This window comes from Cydia strobilella, chromosome 4 (genome assembly GCF_947568885.1).
Source record: "Cydia strobilella chromosome 4, ilCydStro3.1, whole genome shotgun sequence".
In the NCBI taxonomy this organism is placed as follows: Eukaryota; Metazoa; Arthropoda; class Insecta; order Lepidoptera; family Tortricidae; genus Cydia; species Cydia strobilella.
The window spans coordinates 18297688-18311475 of record NC_086044.1 but is presented as its reverse complement, the minus strand read 5'-3'; positions in this window follow the sequence as shown (position 1 = coordinate 18311475).

Below are 13788 nucleotides of genomic sequence, written 5' to 3'. Positions count from 1 at the left end.
AGTCCCGGAATAGGTACAACCACTTTAGTACAATTTAATAATGCGACAGTTTGAAAATTTACATAGTATTTTCGACCGACGACGAAAAACGATGAACTAAATATTTCCTTTCTCAAGAAATTTAGCTGATGTAGCTCGTCTGGTTAAATTAGTCTTCCGCTGCTGACTGAACGCTGCTGCTGCTGCTGCTGACGTTATGTGTTTTATTTATTTTTATAGAAAAACAAACAGCGTAGAAGGTACTTGTAGTGGGATATTTATACTTGCGTGCACTGCACGATACGCTTGTACTCTTTTGCTTTGTTCTATTGAAAAGCAAACATTATTTTATTAGCTATACCCGCATGCACCGCACGGTATATTTATTTATTTATTTATTTTAAACTTTATTGCACAAGAACAAGTACAAAAGGCGGACTTAATGCCTTGAGGCATTCTCTACCAGTCAACCACTGGGCCAAACAGAAATTGTTAAGGTGGGTGCAGTGCGATGCGAAAAAAAAAATTCTAAATATAAATTCTAATACTAACGCCAATATACAAACTAGTAATATTTATATACTATAATACCTTTATAAACTACATAAATAAACAATATAAATACATATACAAATTTATCATATAATATACATAAATATATATTTGCATGTGCGGGGAAGGGGGGAGGGGGTCCCACTAGACAGTATCTAGCAGGTGCTTGTAGAGCATTCGTTTGAAAGTCAGCTTGTTTGGGGCTTGTCTAATCGTTAGAAAGGCGAATTCCAAAGACGGATTGCTTGAACAGCAAAAGAAGACGTGAGAAAACCGGTATGGTGAGGGAGAACAGAGAGTTTAAGAGAACGGGCAGCGCGCAGCTCGCAGCCTGGGCGTGGGGTAATAAAGCTGTATACTTGTTCGATGTTTTATTTCTATCCTATTGAGGTCAGAAAAGCTGTGCTCTTATTTGATCGAACAAAGATACATCACCACCTCATCATCTCCTCATCACCTAGCTACAGCTAGGTACGGTATTGCTGGTTTTGTGATGAGTGGCGATGTCACGGACAAACTAACAACTGTTGTAACACGACTATCGAATATGTTAGTTGCTGTGATAATTTAATTAGTTAACATCAAGTAGATGTGTTGTGTGTAATTGCAGCTGTACAAATAAATCATTTATCTATCTATCTATCTATATGTAGTTTAGTAGGAAAAAACCTTTTCCTTACAAATTTTTTTTCTTAAATGAAAGTGAGTCTTCAATCTGATACGTAGCTACATGCGGAACCCTCTGCATGACCGACCCGTTTCTTTTTATTTACGCTACACTTTATTACGACACAAGCCATGAAAGAGGACGCCCTCGCATCAAAGGCAATGAAACGGACTCTTAAATAGACCCTGCGCTGGTGCCTAGATACTAGATACCCGTTACCTACCAAAGACACGTATTATAAAGACGTCTTCACAGTGGCGGCGTATCAAATTAAATAACTTGGGCAAATAGCTGTATATTTTTGATTAGTTTTTCCTTTGACACCTCTTTGTAGAATAAAGTGCTGAAATTGGGTAAGCCTAGTTCAACTGGACGCTCCGCTACTGAGTTTCCATATAATGTTGAATTGTTATAGTTGAAGATGACGTCACATTACCGAAGTCACTGCGGGCGAACATACAACATACATGCACACAGATTCCAAAACTTCGCCGCTCACAAAATCAGTTTATATTAGGTACTTAATTATTCACAAAGATTGCCAACGACCGCTTTGTTTATTGGTCGCTTGTTACTCTAATACTACGAGGTACCTGTTAGGTTAAGTTAGGTTAGTACCCATACCATGAGTCACTGACAGTGTCTATACTGGTATATTACACGCTAACGTCTACTTATATTACTTTCCATAGAATTGCACATCTCGCTTGCACTAATATGTCACGAGTGAGATGCATAGAAAGTAAGTTAGGTTCACGCTAGGGTTTATGTCAGTACCAAACTGCCGGGCTAGCACATGATTGGCGCGAGAGTATCTCGCCGCGACATAGACTACCCGTTAGTAAAAGACGGGTAGCCTATCTCGCGGCGAGATACTGTCGCGCCAATCATGTGCTCGGCCTACTGGTGGTAGCCGTACTAATACTGCTCGAGCGCTCATATGCGAACTATTTGAGAAGCAGACAGAGCGTAAAAGTAATGGAGTCCAGAAAGCATTTTCTTTGATGCAAACATTCCTTGCGAGATTTTTAGAGCGAAATGTCTTTCAATATTGGAAACTAGGTATTCCATCCTGAATTCCTGATACCCACAGATGTTAATTTAGTTACTTTAACTAATGTGTTGCATATTGTGTAAGTGGGAGATGTTAGAGAGATCTGTTGCTGGACACTATCGGAACTGTAAGTTCGGTAGAATAGACGACGACAACCGACAACACTGTGTAAAATAATGTCATGTATTCAAAAATATTTAATATGAACATATTGTATAATAGTATAGATATTGTACTCACTGAAAATAACACAATTCAACCGCACTAAGGTTGATTTGTTTTATGCTCAGTACCACTGCTACCTGAATCGCCATTCAACTATAATATTCTCACAAACTGTCTAAGTTAATATAAGAAATAGGCATAATATTTCACTTCTACGGCGGAGCCGTGTCCACCTACACACCTATTATATACTTTGTAATCCATCAAGTCGTGTGGACCAAAGTAGTATTATCTATCTACGGTTCTCCATAGTCAATAGTTCTAAAAATATTTAATTTCTCCCATCTCAAAACACGCTCTCGAAAGATGGGTCAATCGCAAAGCTTCTAAAACACTATTAACTCGGTGACCGTCTAATGCATTATTATACTTCACTAGTTATATAGAAAAGTGCAGATGAAAGTGCGCTCAACATCAGCACAATATTTTTCACGCTTAGCGCTCTTTCTAATGGCTCCTTCAAAGGCGCCCGCGGAAGCTGTCAAACGTTATTTTGCTCGCCGTCCTCGCCTCGTAAATTGGCTTCAGCTCCCTTTAAAAACAAATAAGAACGAGCAGAAATGGGTTTTGCCGCGCTCTTTATGATTGCGAGTTTACTAAAGCGTTAGAGAAGTTTATTGGATTCCGTGATGATGTTGAGTTAGATATTTATTTGGAGAATGATTTGAATGATTACATTATTTAGACTTGATTATTTTCCTTGACGGTTGAAATACACGTAGCAGATTTTAACCTTTGGTATGCTTAGGAGCAGATCTGCTCCATATATTTAACTTAAACATGAAGTTGTCTAGATTGCTATTTAAATAGCAGTTTTTTGACAGAAGCATACGAAAGGTTAAGCCCCGACCGAAAAGTTTGAGCTAATTTCGTAGCGCCACGCCGTAGCTCGTAGCAGTTTATTCACTAACAAGTCATACAGGCCAATTCGAACGTACATCTCGCTCTCGCTCGCGCCAATACATGTGCGGTCAAGTATGAGCGAAATGCACGATAACTGAATGACATCATTTAGATGTCAGTGTACGTTCCAATTGGCCTGATAGGTATTGTATTTAATCAACTTGAAAAAAAAGTACTCTATAGGTTTGAAAATGTGTGTGTTCCGTTGGCTTAGCGACCCCAAAATGAAACTGGAGAACCAAGCCTCTTTTTTCATCTTATCGTTCCTCATTTTCCATTCTTACGAGATTGTCAAGCCAGCGTGTTTGTTTTCTTCTCCCATATGATAATTACCACCACAAATGGCTCCGCTACCTGATCTTCTACTTCCAAGTTTAGGTTTAGTAAGAGCGCAGAAAAAGTTGTTGCAATTTAAAAATTAATAAAGTTGCTCCTTATATTACAAGTTATTGGTTGTATACCGTGTTTGTAAGTTTTCCAGTTGCTATTTATTACAAAATAGTTGTACGCTTTCATATAATAGAAAAGCTTTTGTAGTTAGAGAAAAAAATTCCCAGAAGCTTCTTTGATGGTGCAGAGTAGAGTCGCTACGATCGTAGAGATCAAAAGGTGAGTTTCAAAGAAATTCTACAGAAGTACGTTATTGAAAGAGGTCGCGCACAGACTTATACTGTTGTAATGTAGGTAAGTACGAGTAACTCGTTTTATTTAGTTGCCTCGCAGGTATTCTTCAAGACGCGAACCAAGTGCTTTAGCATTACGCCGCAAATGTTTCGAATGTTTTGAAGGCGCCGTAACTTTTAGGTGACAAAGGACAACGATGCGGAGGTGAAATTGGAGGTATTTGTACTTTGTTCCGTTATTGTTTAGGCGTATTTACGTTTGATACGGAGACGATCTCCTATTTCAAAATATATTTAAATTATTTGCGACGTTTTGTGTCTTATTAAATAATAATATTCGCAGCGTCTCGGCAACGAATTCCTGACATTATTATTCACTTACAATTTAAATAATTGAGCGCTACAAATAGAAGCTGAACATTAATTTACGCCTGTCTTTTGTTTACTGGAAAAGCGTTATTTTAATCAGCTACTGATTGCCAGCGGCAAAGCTGCTGTAACTTCAATGAATGTACAATAAGTTCCTTTTGTTTTTCAAGATATACACCATGAATAACCGGGAAAACACGACAAAGTGTGCCATATTAATGAAAATTGATAACCCACTAAAACTTTGCAACATTGAAGCCGGCCCTTGGGCAGTTACTTAGAATTCCTACGAGTAATAAGATGAATGATTTAGCTGCTAAGTTTTAAGTGATATTAAGCGGTACCCTGAGAGAGCAAGAGGTGGACAGATGATTGATTTTAAGATACCTATACTTGGTCTGCTATCTTCGTTGACACTTCTTTTTTGAAAAGTTCGCACTGAGTAAGCTTATGTCCCGGACTGACCAAGGAGGAAAGGTAAAATTTTTGTGTAGTGTTCCAATAAATTAACATTTAAATTGACGTGCGATAATTTGTGTTTTGAATTTGTGATGTCTACTCCATGAACTTGTTATGGTTACTTCATAAACTTTTCTTCGGGTAGTTACACATATCTGTTTTGACATTTTGCTGGAACTTCAGTTATCCGCGGCAACGACCAGTGTAGAACCTGCGTCGAAACGTTGGACGGAAATAAAGGCAAACTAAATGAATTCCCCTAGACCCGTTAAAATTATGATAAATCATATATAATTATAATTATGATGATATTAAAATATTGCTTTAATTATTTTAGTTAGATACGTTCTGACGAAGCTACATAGTGTACAAAACCGATTAGACGTCTTATGACCAAGAGACTAACCGATACTTGTCTTACCCCACTGATGAAGCAGAGAAGACGATGGTTTTCAAAACTTTGCCAATATTTTTTTTCATGTACCCCGTGGGGTTTCTTTATTTTACTGATTTAATCATCGAATCTTGTTGTACTGTACATGTTTAGGTATTTAACAAATCCCACAAATCTATCTAAAACAGGTATTTGGTCGTTATAATATCGAAGACTTTGCAACATTGAAGCAGGCCCTCAGACGTCCACTCGTCGAAACAAGATATTCGTCTAACAAACTGTAACTTTACGAGTACTTGTTACCCTAAGCATTGTTTGAATAGTTACATTCTGGCGAAGCTACATAGTTGCCAAAACCGCTGTGAGTTCAAGTGACTACCGCTAACCGATGCCCGTCTTAGTCATATAGTTTGAATCTTCTCAAATTATTTTTACACCAAAGACCCTAATCTGTTAAACAAAAGCCATTGTTCCTTTTATATGAGCGCGTGGCCATTGTGTCTGAGCGACACACACACAATGCCGACGCGCTCGCAAGGACACACAGTATGTATGGCTCAGCTGAGGACGGACAGGAGTAGGGATAAAAGAAACAATGGCTAAAAATCATTTGAGAAGATTCAAACTATACCAGACATATTTAAACTACTTGCCCCACAACACATGTAACACATTACAGATTACTCAGTATACCATTTAGTGTTATAAATTGGCTAAATGATAACAGACTACGTTAAAGGTGTACAGTCAAGTGTAAAAATATGGGTTCATACAACTTACCAAAAATACGTGCCATAGTAATTCGCTGACATAAGAGCTATGGGACATATTTTTGAGTAAGATGTGTGCACACATATTTTTACACGCGACTTTACAGAAATAAGATAAGTAACTATTAAATGCGAGATCACCTTCGAGAAAGTATGTAGTACCGTCCTAACTAAATAGCTGGTGTAGTTGCCGATGAATGCTGGCCCCATGTTGCCATCAAACCTTACATTTAAATTTGACTCAGTCTCCAATGTTCGATTGAGCAACAACTCCGCATAAATATGTAAATTGGATAGCAATGAAATGCCCCCTGCAACAATGCAATAATGGAGCCAAAACCTAACCACCTAACCATGTGGGATAGAAATTTACGTAGGTACATTTTGCAAATGGGACCCTGAATCGAAAAATGGTTCCTAGGGAGCGGAGACCTCTAATACTTTTGGAGTGCACACTTATCCAACGGCTTTCCACACTTGTGCAAATCTTGGCACCCTTTCAGATACCTACCATAACTTTTTGTCTCCCATAAACTTGCCCTTTTAGTTACAAATGTTTTAGGTGATAACGTGATCAGTATCTCTTGTTTTGGCATGTGGTATTAAGTACACATTCATAGAAAATGATGAAGTACTGGCCCATAGGTAATAGTATGGAACGCTCATTTGTTTCATGCATAGAAAATTTATGGCGTAGTATTTTTATAGTTAAGTCCATTATTTTTAAAAGGAAAAGCACAAAATAATTTTTATATACCCGACCTCTATCCTTGTCCAGTCCCTATCCCTTCGTAAAGCAAATTTCTGCCAAAAAGTAATTATGTAAGTAATATCTAATAATAAGCAAATTAATAACCATCCGGGTAATTACTTAGTTGTTGAAGGCGGTGCCAAACGAAAATGTTAAAGGACTAAAATTTTAGAAAATGAAGAACGCTGCCCTTACTTGCATGAAAATATACTTTTCAACACACTTGCTCAAAACGACGTTTTTATTCCACCGATTTTTGGCTCATAATCCTAGATATTAAACACGCTTGCTCTTTCAGTGTATTATTCCACTCGTGATTTTTCATTATATTATCCGACTGTGTCAAGAAGCTAACTGATTGCTAATAATATGCATGGAAAGGGAGCCTTCTTTAATTGGTCGGACTGGCGGGCACCGGCGCGCCCGACCGCCTGCGCGGCGCGCGGCCCGGCCGGCCCGCCCGCCGCGCCGCCCGCGGCCGGGGCGAGCGAGGGGCGGCCGGCACGAGTATGACAGATGAAACACACAATACTACTCGTAACTGTTTTAACTATTAAAATTTTGATTAATATGAAAGTTTTTTTTTCTCGCAAGTGTGTTGAAAAACGTCGTATGAAACGCGTGTGCATTGGTCATTACACACATCGGCTTTCTTATTGCGCGCTCGCTTACAGCTCGCGCGCACAATATCGCCTCGTGTGTAATGACCAACTTAGCACACTTGTATCATAATGTACTATTAAAGGAAGGATGAAAGGTAGTCTATCGTTTAGCTAGGTTTTCAAGTAGTCGGTAATGCAGAATATCATTTCCGTAATCTTCTGTCCTTTTGCTTCCTCCGTCGCCGTCGGCGAGATGAGATCTAATTTGAAACCCGAGCAGATGTGCTTTACGGGACTCATAATCTCTATCGGGAGATAAAGGGACCTCCGGTGAATTCTTGTGCTTGGGATATTACTTACACTTATTCGTATTATATCGTAACGTTTGTTGTCAACGCTATAAATTCTGCACAAATGCACATATGACCAATGTTTCCTTCCCTGTTTCAATACCTTTGCGGTACAATTATGTTTACCTACTGCCTACCTATCAGATGGTTTGCTTATTCTGCATGAGTATTAATGTGTAGGAACTATATTTTTTTGTGTTTCGCAAGGTCTTTTGTCTCCCACCAAATACGCAATTATAGTCATACTTGTTATGGCCATTTTTTGCCCGGATGCTGCACTTCATGATAAAAGCAAGCCGCTTTGCACAGTGCTAGAAGGGGCCAAACTGAGTGATTTGACCCGCAGCAGCGCAAGTTTCACCCCTTAGGAACAGAGATGGCGCCACTTCTTTAAAAAATATTTCAAAAAATTCTACAAGCTAAACCAATGAACCGATTTAAATGTTTAATATCTCAAATAAAAGCTTATTACATACGTTACTTTTAAAAAAATACTCAAAAAATATATACTGAATACTTTGACAAAAAACGTCATCTTAAGTTTTTTTTTTACTCGATTGATAGTTTTTACTTGATTTCTCAAAAAAAATGTATGGAACATTAATAGTTTAATGCATGTGTATATTACTGAATAAATAACAAGTATTATACAAAAAACTCTACACCGATACCTCTCATACTTCACGAAATATGAAAGTTTGAATGTGAGTGTAAATTTCTTCAAAATATATTTCAAAAAATTCTACAAGCTAAACTATTTGACCGATTTCAATGTTTAATATCCCAAATAAAAGCTCATTATATACATTACTTATAAAAAATTATTCATGAAACATATACTGAATACTTTTCCCAAAAAACGGCATCTTAAGTTTTTTTTCTTACTCGATTGATAGTTTTTACTTGATTTCTTAAAAAAAAAAAAATATAGCCTGTAGTGTCCCACTGCTGGGCAAAGCCCTTTGATTTCCATGACTCCCGTTGTTGAGCTGTTTCCGGCCAGTTATTAGTGAAGGTGTCTAAGTCGTCCCGCCATCTCCGCCTGGGCCTGCCACGTCCGCGCTTCTTTTGCGGCATCCACTTGGTGGCTATACTAGCCCACCTATCCGGATGCATGCGGCAGACGTGACCTGCCCAGTCCCACTTCAGCCTAGCGGTCTTCTCCCCTACGTCAGCTATGCCTGTTCTGGAGCGCAGTGTAGTGTTTCGGATGCGATCCGATGCGATGCGATGAATAGTTTAATAAATGTATATTTAAGTTCAATTATGCACGCTCTTACAAATAAATTTATTTAAAAGAAATCTTCAACCGCAGCAAGTGCACTGATTTTAATATAAATTTGTGTCATATGAAAAGAAATCACCCAATTTATTTTAATAAATAAATAAAAAGTGAATAGTTTTTTCCTGGGAAAAATATAACAAAATAGAAATTATTTTTATTTAAAGTGACTACATTTGTAAACAAAAAACTTAAATGTCCTCTTCGGGTTCACCGGTAGATGTAGAACTGAAAAAGAAAAGTCGTTTTGAAGTACTCGTACCATTTCAACACTACAAAATCACCGATTATACATGAACTGGTTGCTGTAGATTACTGTGGAATTATTTTTGTGCCTGTAGATTACTGTTGGATTATTTTTGTGCCTAGCTGATTACCATTAAACCTATAATTTTGTGCCATCAGTGGTCAGCATGCAAAATAACCCTGAATTAAAAATTACATTATTATATTTCACTTACTGCGGTTGAAGATTTCTTTTAAATAAATTTATTTGAAAGAGCGTTCATAATTGAACTTAAATATTTCGTGAAAAATGAAAGGTATCGGTGTCAGGTTTTTTTTATAATTTTTTTTTTTGTAAGCCTACTAAGTGTCCCACTGCTGGGCAAAGGCCTCTCCCCTTGATTTCCACGACTCCCGATTTGTTGTTTCCTCCGGCCAGTTGTTCAGGAACTTGTTATTTATTCAGTAATATATACATACAGTAATAAATCAAGTAAAAACTCAATCGAGTAAGAAAAAAAAACTTAAGATGCCGTTTTCTGCCAAAAGTATTCAGTATATGTTTTTGAGTATTTTTTTATAAGTAACGTATATAATGTTCTTTTATTTGAGATATTAAACATTGAAATCGATCAAATAGTTTAGCTTGAAGAATTTTTTGAAATATATAATGAAGAAATTTGCACTCACATTCAAACTTTCATATTTCGTGAAGTATGAGAGGTATCGGTGTCGGTTTTTTTTATAATACTTGTTATTTATTCAGTAATATATACATGCATTAAACTATTCATGTTCCATACATTTTTTTGAGAAATCAAGTACAAACTATCAATCGAGTAAAAAAAAAACTTAAGATGCCGTTTTTTGTCAAAAGTATTCAGTATATATTTTTTATGTATTTTTTTAAATGTAATGTATATAATGAGCTTTCATTTGAGATATTAAATATTTAAATCGGTTCATTGGTTTAGTTTGTAGAATTTTTTAAATAATTTTTCAAAGAAGTGGCGCCATCTCTGTTCCTAAGGGGTAAAACTGCCGCTGCTGCGGGTCAAATCGCTCAGTTTGGTCCCTACTATCACTGTGCAAAGCGGCTTGCTTTTATCATGAAGTGCAGCATTTTGTTCATAACAAGTATGACTATTACGCACCGTGCGCGAGTCCCTCAATTTAATGCTATTCGAATCTAACAGGCGCTTACAAACCGATAGACCGATACTCCGTTGAATCGAATTTTCTCACGCTTTTACTTAGTTATTCTCTGTATGTTTTCGGCTCGTTGGAAACGTGTCGATGATTTATTGATAAAAGTGTAAAAGCGCTCAGAATCTAATGAAAGCTAATAATCCTGATGACTCCTATTAACCAAAGAAAAGGTTTCATAATAATATATCCTTTTTTATGTGACATATCTACTTACTCAATAGTCTTCTCTAATAATTCAATGCACTTTCAACTGAGCCATACATACTAAAGCTCTATGTACATCTACTTTAGTTAATAATGAAGCTAAACTCATATATTATGCTTTTCCACTGCACGGCGTCTCCCTCCTCAAACTTTAACACGTGTGTTATCTACTTTCGAAGTATTGAAGTGCATCAATCTACCAAAACTTGGCTTAAAATGTAAGTACAGGCGCGAACTCTTCACCATATCCCCATTCACCGAACTACAAGTTTGGCAGTTTTGCTGAATACCCACCGTTGAAAAACTAACCCTAACGGAGGGGGTTGGGAGTTGGTCCCAGAGGGGGTTTAAGCGCCCGGAGCGTGAGGGGCCAACTTTGAGATATCGCGTTGCCCACATATTTATATGTTTGATACGCTTTGGTTGTTAAGCTTCTGTCAGTTTTGTGTGGTGCTTGTATTTACGTTGGTATTCAAATATAAAAGTAATGGTGGGAAGTATTCTCGTAAAGCCCACGGTCCTACTCGTAGTGGGTAGGTACTAATTACTACAATGTACTCTAAGAACAAATTAAATAACTTTCTTAAGAAAATATTTTAATATATGTTTATTTACAAGTAGACACTACTATTTAAACTATAAACCATCTATAAACGAAATAAATATCATATGACCAACTTAGCACACTTGTATCATAATGTACTATTAAAGGAAGGATGAAAGGTAGTCTATCGTTTAGCTAGGTTTTCAAGTAGTCGGTAATGCAGAATATCATTTCCGTAATCTTCTGTCCTTTTGCTTCCTCCGTCGCCGTCGGCGAGATGAGATCTAATTTGAAACCCGAGCAGATGTGCTTTACGGGACTCATAATCTCTATCGGGAGATAAAGGGACCTCCGGTGAATTCTTGTGCTTGGGATATTACTTACACTTATTCGTATTATATCGTAACGTTTGTTGTCAACGCTATAAATTCTGCACAAATGCACATATGACCAATGTTTCCTTCCCTGTTTCAATACCTTTGCGGTACAATTATGTTTACCTACTGCCTACCTATCAGATGGTTTGCTTATTCTGCATGAGTATTAATGTGTAGGAACTATATTTTTTTGTGTTTCGCAAGGTCTTTTGTCTCCCACCAAATACGCAATTATAGTCATACTTGTTATGGCCATTTTTTGCCCGGATGCTGCACTTCATGATAAAAGCAAGCCGCTTTGCACAGTGCTAGAAGGGGCCAAACTGAGTGATTTGACCCGCAGCAGCGCAAGTTTCACCCCTTAGGAACAGAGATGGCGCCACTTCTTTAAAAAATATTTCAAAAAATTCTACAAGCTAAACCAATGAACCGATTTAAATGTTTAATATCTCAAATAAAAGCTTATTACATACGTTACTTTTAAAAAAATACTCAAAAAATATATACTGAATACTTTGACAAAAAACGTCATCTTAAGTTTTTTTTTTACTCGATTGATAGTTTTTACTTGATTTCTCAAAAAAAATGTATGGAACATTAATAGTTTAATGCATGTGTATATTACTGAATAAATAACAAGTATTATACAAAAAACTCTACACCGATACCTCTCATACTTCACGAAATATGAAAGTTTGAATGTGAGTGTAAATTTCTTCAAAATATATTTCAAAAAATTCTACAAGCTAAACTATTTGACCGATTTCAATGTTTAATATCCCAAATAAAAGCTCATTATATACATTACTTATAAAAAATTATTCATGAAACATATACTGAATACTTTTCCCAAAAAACGGCATCTTAAGTTTTTTTTCTTACTCGATTGATAGTTTTTACTTGATTTCTTAAAAAAAAAAAAATATAGCCTGTAGTGTCCCACTGCTGGGCAAAGCCCTTTGATTTCCATGACTCCCGTTGTTGAGCTGTTTCCGGCCAGTTATTAGTGAAGGTGTCTAAGTCGTCCCGCCATCTCCGCCTGGGCCTGCCACGTCCGCGCTTCTTTTGCGGCATCCACTTGGTGGCTATACTAGCCCACCTATCCGGATGCATGCGGCAGACGTGACCTGCCCAGTCCCACTTCAGCCTAGCGGTCTTCTCCCCTACGTCAGCTATGCCTGTTCTGGAGCGCAGTGTAGTGTTTCGGATGCGATCCGATGCGATGCGATGAATAGTTTAATAAATGTATATTTAAGTTCAATTATGCACGCTCTTACAAATAAATTTATTTAAAAGAAATCTTCAACCGCAGCAAGTGCACTGATTTTAATATAAATTTGTGTCATATGAAAAGAAATCACCCAATTTATTTTAATAAATAAATAAAAAGTGAATAGTTTTTTCCTGGGAAAAATATAACAAAATAGAAATTATTTTTATTTAAAGTGACTACATTTGTAAACAAAAAACTTAAATGTCCTCTTCGGGTTCACCGGTAGATGTAGAACTGAAAAAGAAAAGTCGTTTTGAAGTACTCGTACCATTTCAACACTACAAAATCACCGATTATACATGAACTGGTTGCTGTAGATTACTGTGGAATTATTTTTGTGCCTGTAGATTACTGTTGAATTATTTTTGTGCCTAGCTGATTACCATTAAACCTATAATTTTGTGCCATCAGTGGTCAGCATGCAAAATAACCCTGAATTAAAAATTACATTATTATATTTCACTTACTGCGGTTGAAGATTTCTTTTAAATAAATTTATTTGAAAGAGCGTTCATAATTGAACTTAAATATTTCGTGAAAAATGAAAGGTATCGGTGTCAGGTTTTTTTTATAATTTTTTTTTTTGTAAGCCTACTAAGTGTCCCACTGCTGGGCAAAGGCCTCTCCCCTTGATTTCCACGACTCCCGATTTGTTGTTTCCTCCGGCCAGTTGTTCAGGAACTTGTTATTTATTCAGTAATATATACATACAGTAATAAATCAAGTAAAAACTCAATCGAGTAAGAAAAAAAAACTTAAGATGCCGTTTTCTGCCAAAAGTATTCAGTATATGTTTTTGAGTATTTTTTTATAAGTAACGTATATAATGTTCTTTTATTTGAGATATTAAACATTGAAATCGATCAAATAGTTTAGCTTGAAGAATTTTTTGAAATATATAATGAAGAAATTTGCACTCACATTCAAACTTTCATATTTCGTGAAGTATGAGAGGTATCGGTGTCGGTTTTTTTTA